We start from the raw sequence: 7826 nt of genomic DNA on the forward strand, positions 1-7826 counted from the left end.
GTCCATCAACTGATGACATGATAAAGAAATTATGGTATTTATACACTATGGATCACTACTCAGTTATAAAAAATTGAAATCCTGTCCTTTTCTACAAAATGGATTTATCTGGACATCATTATATTTAGTGAAATAAGCCCACCCCCAAAAGATAGATATCATATGTTTCTCCCAACCTGGGATAACTAAGAAAGTGTCCAAAATGTAATGTTTTGGAGTGAAATGGACATTTTGAAACTTGATGATTATTTACAGTTCTTGTCTCAATTGTTGAGGAACAGTGTTTTTTTTTTTTCATACTATTTGTTGAACTCTTACTTAGTGCAGCGTCAGCTATACAATCAGTAAGTAAGTTGAAAATAGATCTTCATAAAAATTAAGAGTGGGAATATGAGAGGAAGGAAGAAGAAGTGCTGAAGCATGGGTTGGAAAGAGGGTAGGGTGGGAAGTATCACTATGCTCCTAAATCTCTATATATGAAAATACATGAAATTGTGTAACTTAAATATAATTTTTAAAAAATTTCAAAAACATGGAAATTATGTCTTTTGTGTAAAAAATTGCCTATTTTTTGACAGGCAGAGTTAGACAGTGAGTGAGAGACAGAGAGAAAGGTCTTCCTTCCATTGGTTCACCCCCCAAATGGCTGTTACAGATGGTGCCCTGTGCCAATCTGAAGCCAGGAGCCAGGTGCTTCCTCCTAGTCTCTCATGCGGGTGCAGGTCCCAAGCACTTGGGCCATTCTCCACTGCCTTCTGGGGCCACAGCAGAGAGCTGGATTGGAACAGGAGCAACCAGGACAGAACCAGTGCCCCAACCAAGACTAGAACCCAGAGTGCCAGCGCTGAAGGCAGAGGATTAGCCAAATGAGCCATGGCACTGGCCACAAGTTGCCTATTTTATTAAAGTGCAACCCCCCCCCCAAATTTAGTGCCTTTTAACTCTTTCTTAACTATATGCTCATGCTCATCCCTCAAATACACAGCAACCACAAATCTATTTTGAGAAATCTGCCTGCTATAAACATTGCATACAATTGATGATGGTATCTAAGTGTTCTTATGCACAATGTAGATCCCTCATCAACAATGAGGTCAGGAGCTCACCTCTCAGTTGCATTCAATATAACATGACCAGCAGCAGGTACCTGGGGAAGGAGGAAAATGAGCATGTCTTGTCACACTTAGAATACTCACCAGCCAACTACTGGGAGAGGAAGCCTCATGCTCTTGACTCCATGTGTCTGAAATAGAGTTCCCATTTCACTGACAAGAGGGGGAGAGGAGGTCTGGATTCAAATACCACTGGATCTCCATGCTCTTACTGATTCTTAGAAGACCTTCTTTAGCAACTATTTTTCTTTTATTTGCTAGATGACCTTCAGACCATTTACAGAACATTTAAATGGTTGGCATTTGTTTTTATTTTAAGTAATTTGCTGCAATGGGGGGTCTGTCATGCCAGAATAATCTCCAGGAAATATTCAATTTTTTTTCAAAAACATTTATACATATTTTAATTAGATTGGCTTTACAAGCACCCTGAGAGCTGCTTCATAATGAAACACTGCTTTCCAAAGTATATGACTTTATAATCTTGTCTATATAGGAATTCTGAAATTATTTCCCTACTATTGATAAAGTTCTATTTTACAACTGGTTAATGTGTTGAATAAAAATAAGCATTGTGAAGAATTATTTTTAACCAGAAATAAACACATATAGGACACAAACCATTTGCAATTTAGTTTTAAATATAATCCTGCTCGGTGACAAGTTAATGATCACACTAACATCAAATGAATATTTTCAGGAAATATTAAAAGAAATGGCTATCCTAATTTCTTGATATTTTCACACTGATCTCCAAGAAAGTATATGAATTTTTGCAAAAAATTATGCAACTTAAGACCTGTCAAGCACAACCAATAGACAGTAGAATCTGATAACTGCACAACTGCAAAAATACACACATTTTAACAGGGGCTCCCAAATTTAAAGTCTATGCTGTATATCTTAACAGGCTTCAGTCTACCTACAATTTCTACTAACCCTAAAAATGGCAATGTTTTTGAGTTTTGGCCAAAGGCAGTACACTGCACTGTAGACCAGATGTCAAGGATAGCTTGTCCTCCCAGGTCGGGCTGGCAGAGAAGCACTTACTATAGAGATGTTATGTTATCATCTGGAGGAGGAAGTGGACAAAGTTGAACATGAGCAAGGAAAAGCAATAAACTATCACTTTTTTCCTGCAGGTTCTCCTAAGTGAGAACATGATATCAAATAATTAATCACTCCAAATTCACACTGTCAGTTTCACTAAATAATCTTTTTCATATTATACATGAACAATAGCAATCTTTTAATAAAAATTACTGAGCTTTCCATAGAAGAGGTCTCTGATTGCATACAAACTACACAGATGCTAAAACTGCTGTAAATTGAAATATTTAGAAGGGCTGGCACTGTGGCATAGCAAGTAAAGCCACTGCCTGCAGTGCTGGCATCCCACATGGGCACTGGTTCAAGTCCCAGCTGCTCCACTTTTGATGCAGCTCTCGGCTATGGCCTGGGCAAGCTGTAGAAGATCGCTTAAGTCCTTGGGTCCCTGCAGCTTCGTGGCAGACCTGGAGGAGGCTCTTGGCTCCTGACTTCAGACCACCTCAGCCAATTGGGGAGTGAACCAGTGGATGGAAGACCTCTCTCTCTCTCTCTCTCTCTCTCTCTCTCTCTCTCTCTCTCTCTCTCTCTCTCTCCCCTGCCTCTCCTTCTCTCTCTGTGTAACTATGACTTTCAAATAAATAAAATAAATCTTTAAAAAAAGAATTATATAGAAATATTTCTGTATACTCAACTGTTGGCAAAGAAGATTGAAGAAGGGGGTTAGAAACTCAAGTTGGTAAGGGCTCTTTGCTAAAGAGCTTAGGAGAGTGAAATCTAAGACGTGTATCTCAACTCATTCTTTAAGTAACTGAAGTCTGAGAGGCCTTGTGTGATTGTGTAATGTTCCTTTGTTTTCTAAAATATAAAAAAGAAAACCCCCAAAAAATAAAAATAAAATTATCTGGGTTTGTGCTTTTTTGTTTTTCTAATTAAGCATACATCTTTCAGTACTGAAAAGAAGGCTGGTGTCACAATCGGGGAATGTCTCAAGAGCTGTCTGAAGACTCACTGAACATCAAGTCTGTAAAAACACATTTCCTTCTCAATGCAAATATAATCTTCCCCTGATGTTCTTCAAAAGAAACAGGGTTCTGACCTGAAAATCAGATGGAATGTAGTATTAGGAAGAAAGCAATAAATTTGAAAGTATAATCAATTTAAGAAGCAAAAGGGAAAACCTTAGAAATGGGAAATTATAATCTACCTCTATAGCAAACACCTGAATGCAGAAGAAAGCCCTTAATTTTATTTATTTATTTATTTTTTGACAGGCAGAGTGGACAGTGAGAGAGAGAGACAGAGAGAAAGATCTTCCTTTGCCGTTGGTTCACCCCCCAATGGCCGCCGCGGTTGTCGCGCGGTGGCCAGCGCACTGCGCTGATCCGATGGCAGGAGCCAGGGGCTTATCCTGGTCTCCCATGGGGTGCAGGACCCAAGCACTTGGGCCATCCTCCACTGCACTCCCTGGCCACAGCAGAGAGCTGGCCTGGAAGAGGGGCAACTGGGACAGAATCTGGCACCCCGACCGGGACTAGAACCCGGTGTACCAGCGCTGAAAGGTGGAGGAATAGCCTAGTGAGCCGCGGCGCTAGCTGAAAGCCCTTTATCTTAAGAACTCGATGCTGAGGATAATCTCAAGTTCACTTAGTGCCAATCACTTTAGTTTGTTAAAGGAAAAAAAATACTTGAAAAGATAAATCCTTCTTACAGTGTATTTTTCCTTATAAAACATGAATTGAAGTTACTGGTAATAAACGGTGACTGTTTCACTGTTAGGGTTCATTATTAACAATGTCAAAAACATGACAGCAGCAATCTTTAAGAATCCAAATTAGAGCAAGATAAGACTACAAAACATCTAATGTTTCCATTGGTAAAGTGCTCCTTTTTTTATTTTAAGTGAAAAGAAAATGAATTAATCATCAGCCACTAGCAACATCATCTTGAGAGGTTTTTTAGGGCAAAAATTTAATATTATGAAGAGGTTTACAAAAATAGATTAAGAAATAATACTGTAATTTTTTTCACAATTCAGTTTTGATAAATTGTACCTAATCATACAAAAATTACCCCAAATTCAAACTTGATATAAAAAATGGAGAGATGGAATGAACTCACCAAGATGACAGGTCAGACAACATATAGGAATGAAAAATTCTACACAGGGCACTTACTTCATGTCCAGATGTAAAAGCCATTTTCCACTGATAGCTTACCTTCCTCCCATAAGCAATCACAGATTCTGAGTGGATCATGCAATACAAAGCCACAGCAGTGAAATCTTCTTTGATGCTCCACAAAACAATTGTATCTTTTCCTTATTAAACTGCTGATTGGTTGTCTATTTTTATTTACCCCATTTATTTGCATTCACAAGTTAACAAACAGTGTCAACAATTATTGTAGTGAACCAAGGTTACTGCTGGATGAGAGGCTCTATAAGACATATTTACTGATTGACTCAGAAGGTTTATTGAGTTCAACCCTCACTCCTTTTTCACCTGTGAGATATTTTACTTTAGTCAAAATACCAAACAGGTACTGTGTCCCTTGCAGCATATGCTGGTTGTACTTCATGAGGGTTGCGAGGGTCAGGCCAGAAAACAGCAGTGTATTAAATTTGAGTTCAATGTCAGCAAACTGGGCTTTGCCTTGTGGAAAAATTAGAAGTATACCTCCACTTCCCTTGGAACCCCAGTCTTTATTAAGATAATATATACAAGTCATACATCTCCCATCTCCATTTGGATTATCAGCATACCGCACATAACCTGTTCCACTGCCTGCATAACAAGCAGCCATGGCTTTTGTCCGGCCAATCATTTTGTATTAGCGTAGCTTCCTGTTACAGTGGCGGATCAGGTCGTCCATGCTCCTCATCAGCAGCCCAGCGGTTTCACAGCCGGGCTCCTGGCTTTCGATCCAGGTGATCTTATTGCCTCAGATGTCCTTGAACGAGTTGCTGTTCTGGCTACCCAGCTGGCCGTCCATGAACTTGCTTGTGTCGTGAAGGGCACACATCTCGTCGCCTGTCTTGTCCAGGAAGTCGTCCACTACAGATTCCCTTGCTTGTTCATGCAAGGCAGGACCGGAAGCAGCTTCCTCTGCCCTTTGGGTTGCAGACCGCAGCTATGGCTCAGGCCCTCGCTGGGCGTGTTGCTAGGAGGGTACTGGTTCGCCCCCTCCTGATACAGTGATGGGCGGGTCAGCGGCTCTTCCTTCACTGGCTCTGCCTCCTCCACCGCCAGGCCCTGGAGGCCGGGATTCCGGGCTATGGGAGGGTGGGCCACGGACTTGGCCTTTGCCTTGGCTGCATCTCTGGCGGCTGGCCCGAAGCTTTGGCGGCGGTGGAGGTGCTGTATGGACGCGCAGCTCCTTTCCTGGCCTCCCAGGCTCCGGCCCCACCAGCCCTGGGCCGCAGTGTGATGGGAAAGGTCGGGCTGCTGGTGCGTGCCTGCCCCGCGGCCAGAGGCACCCTCACTGCCCTGGCACAGGAGCTCCTGCTTCCTCCAGTCCTGGCGCTGGTGCGGCCGCAGCACAGCAGGCTCTCCATCTTCCCGCAGGGCTGCAGGGCTCTCAGTACCGCCGGTCCGCTTGCTCCGGCCCCGCCTTCCATGCCCGCCGCTGTCATTGCACATAGTGTAGGCAGCGGTGGTCAAGTAGGAGAGGTGGGGACTGGACTGCCTAGTCCAGGGCCAGGGAGCACGGAGAGCGGCAGGGAAGGTTACCGCGCCATGCACCTGCTGCCCCTCTACACAAGCAGGCCGGCGACCCCGCCCTCGGCCAGGCTGCTTCCTCGTCCTTGGGGACGGTCCCTCTCTCTCTCTTGCTCTCTCTGCCTCTGCTTCTCTGGAACTCTATCTTAAAAGTAAATAAATAAACCTTTTAAAAAAATCTAGCCATGATTTTTAAAATGTTATGTAAAACTGGCGGGGGGGGGCAGTGGTGTGGTGCAGTGGGTTAAAGCCCTAGCCTGAAGCATGGGCATCCTATATGGACATCAGTTATAGTCCTGGCTGCTCCTCTTCCAATCCAGCTCTCTGCTGTGGCCTGCAAAAGCAGTAGAAGATGGCCCAAGTCCTTGGGCCCCTGTACCCACATGGGAGGCCGGGAAGAGGCTCCTGGCTCCTGGCTTCAGACTGCTGCAGCTCTGGCAATGGTGGCCATCTGGGGAATGAACTAGCAGATGGAAGACCTCTCTCCCTATCTCTACCTCTCTGTAATTCTTTCAAATAAATAAAATAAATCTTTAAAATAAAACTGGCAAGGAATTGAAAAATCCATAATGAACCACTCTGCAGTTACTTTAGTAGTTAATGCTTGAAGATAAAAGAAAGTATTAATCCTGTTGCTATAATAATAGATACTCTCTCAGCACTTATATTCCCTGTTTGTCATATAATCATAATTTCAAACAGATTAACATTAATTCAAATTTTATAAAATAATTAGGAAAACATCCCTCTTGTAAACTGGCCTGTATTCCTATAAAGAACAGTTTTAATTTTGTTTCTAATACTATGATGTATGTGTTTTGGGAATGATGAATGATGGAATCATATATACTCTTATATAACTACCTGTGTTCTCATTTTCCTATTTCTTTTTTATTTTAATATTTTCTAATATTCAATTTTATTGGTTACTATGTTGATTTTACCTGAATGCAATATTTAGGCATTTATATTTTTTGTATGCATACACAGGAGTTTGTAAGTGTATACATATTTGTGTGCGTGCCTATGGGAGAAAGCATAGAAAATAATATTATGAGGAATCCTAACCCTCATTTCAAACACTAAGCCCTCCTCAGACCAGCCTTCTTTGAGGCAGAGTACTGGGACCTCTCACTGTAATGGGCTGAACTGATTCCCCAAAAGTTAATATCTTGAAGCCCTAACCCCCAATGTGATTGTTTTTAGAGACATGACCTTTAAAGATCCACAAAATTCTCCAATTTCATCTTATTCAGACAGGGTCATAGTCAAAGTGGAAGTTCTCTCCTCCCTTCAGAGAAAGGTACCTCCTTTGATGGCCCTGCTCTTTCCACTGGGATCTCACTTGCAGAGTTCTTCCATTTAGGTCTTCTTTTTTTTTTCCAGAGTGTCTTGGCTTTCCATGCCTAAAATACTCTCATGGGTTCTTGAGCCAGATCTGACTGCCTTAAGGGCTGATTGTGAGGCCAGAGTGTTATTTATGACATCTGCCATTCTATGAGTGTATGAAGTGTATCCTGCTTCCCCTGTTGGATCCTTCTCTCCCTTTTTTATTCTATCAGTTAGTGTTAGCAGACACTAGTCTTGTTTGTGTGATCCCTTTGACTTTTAGACCTATCAGTGTGATCAATTGTGAACTGAAGTTGATCACTTGAACTAGTGAGATGGCATTGGTACATGCCACCTTGATGGGATTGTATTGGAATGCCCTGGCACATTTCTAACTCCACCATTTTGGGCAAGTCCAATTGAGCATATCCCAAATTGCACATCTCCTCCCTCTCTTATTCCCACTCTTATATTTAACAGGGATCATTTTTTCAGTTAAATTTAAACACCTAAGAATAATTGTGTGTTAATTACAGAGTTCAAACCATAGTACTAGAACAAAAAAAAATACTAAAAGAGATAAAGTATTACATTGTACATCAACAGTCAGGACAAGGGC

General features: G+C 41.9%; 1 pseudogene; it reads right to left on the bottom strand.

Moving 5' to 3' along the window:
* Window positions 1-4598: 4598 nt before the first annotated feature.
* LOC133754176 (egl nine homolog 1-like) lies at window positions 4599-5800 on the bottom strand (annotated as a pseudogene).
* Between the last annotated feature and the right edge of the window lie 2026 nt (window positions 5801-7826).

Source organism: Lepus europaeus, chromosome Y, assembly GCF_033115175.1.
Source record: "Lepus europaeus isolate LE1 chromosome Y, mLepTim1.pri, whole genome shotgun sequence".
Taxonomy (NCBI): domain Eukaryota; kingdom Metazoa; phylum Chordata; class Mammalia; order Lagomorpha; family Leporidae; genus Lepus; species Lepus europaeus.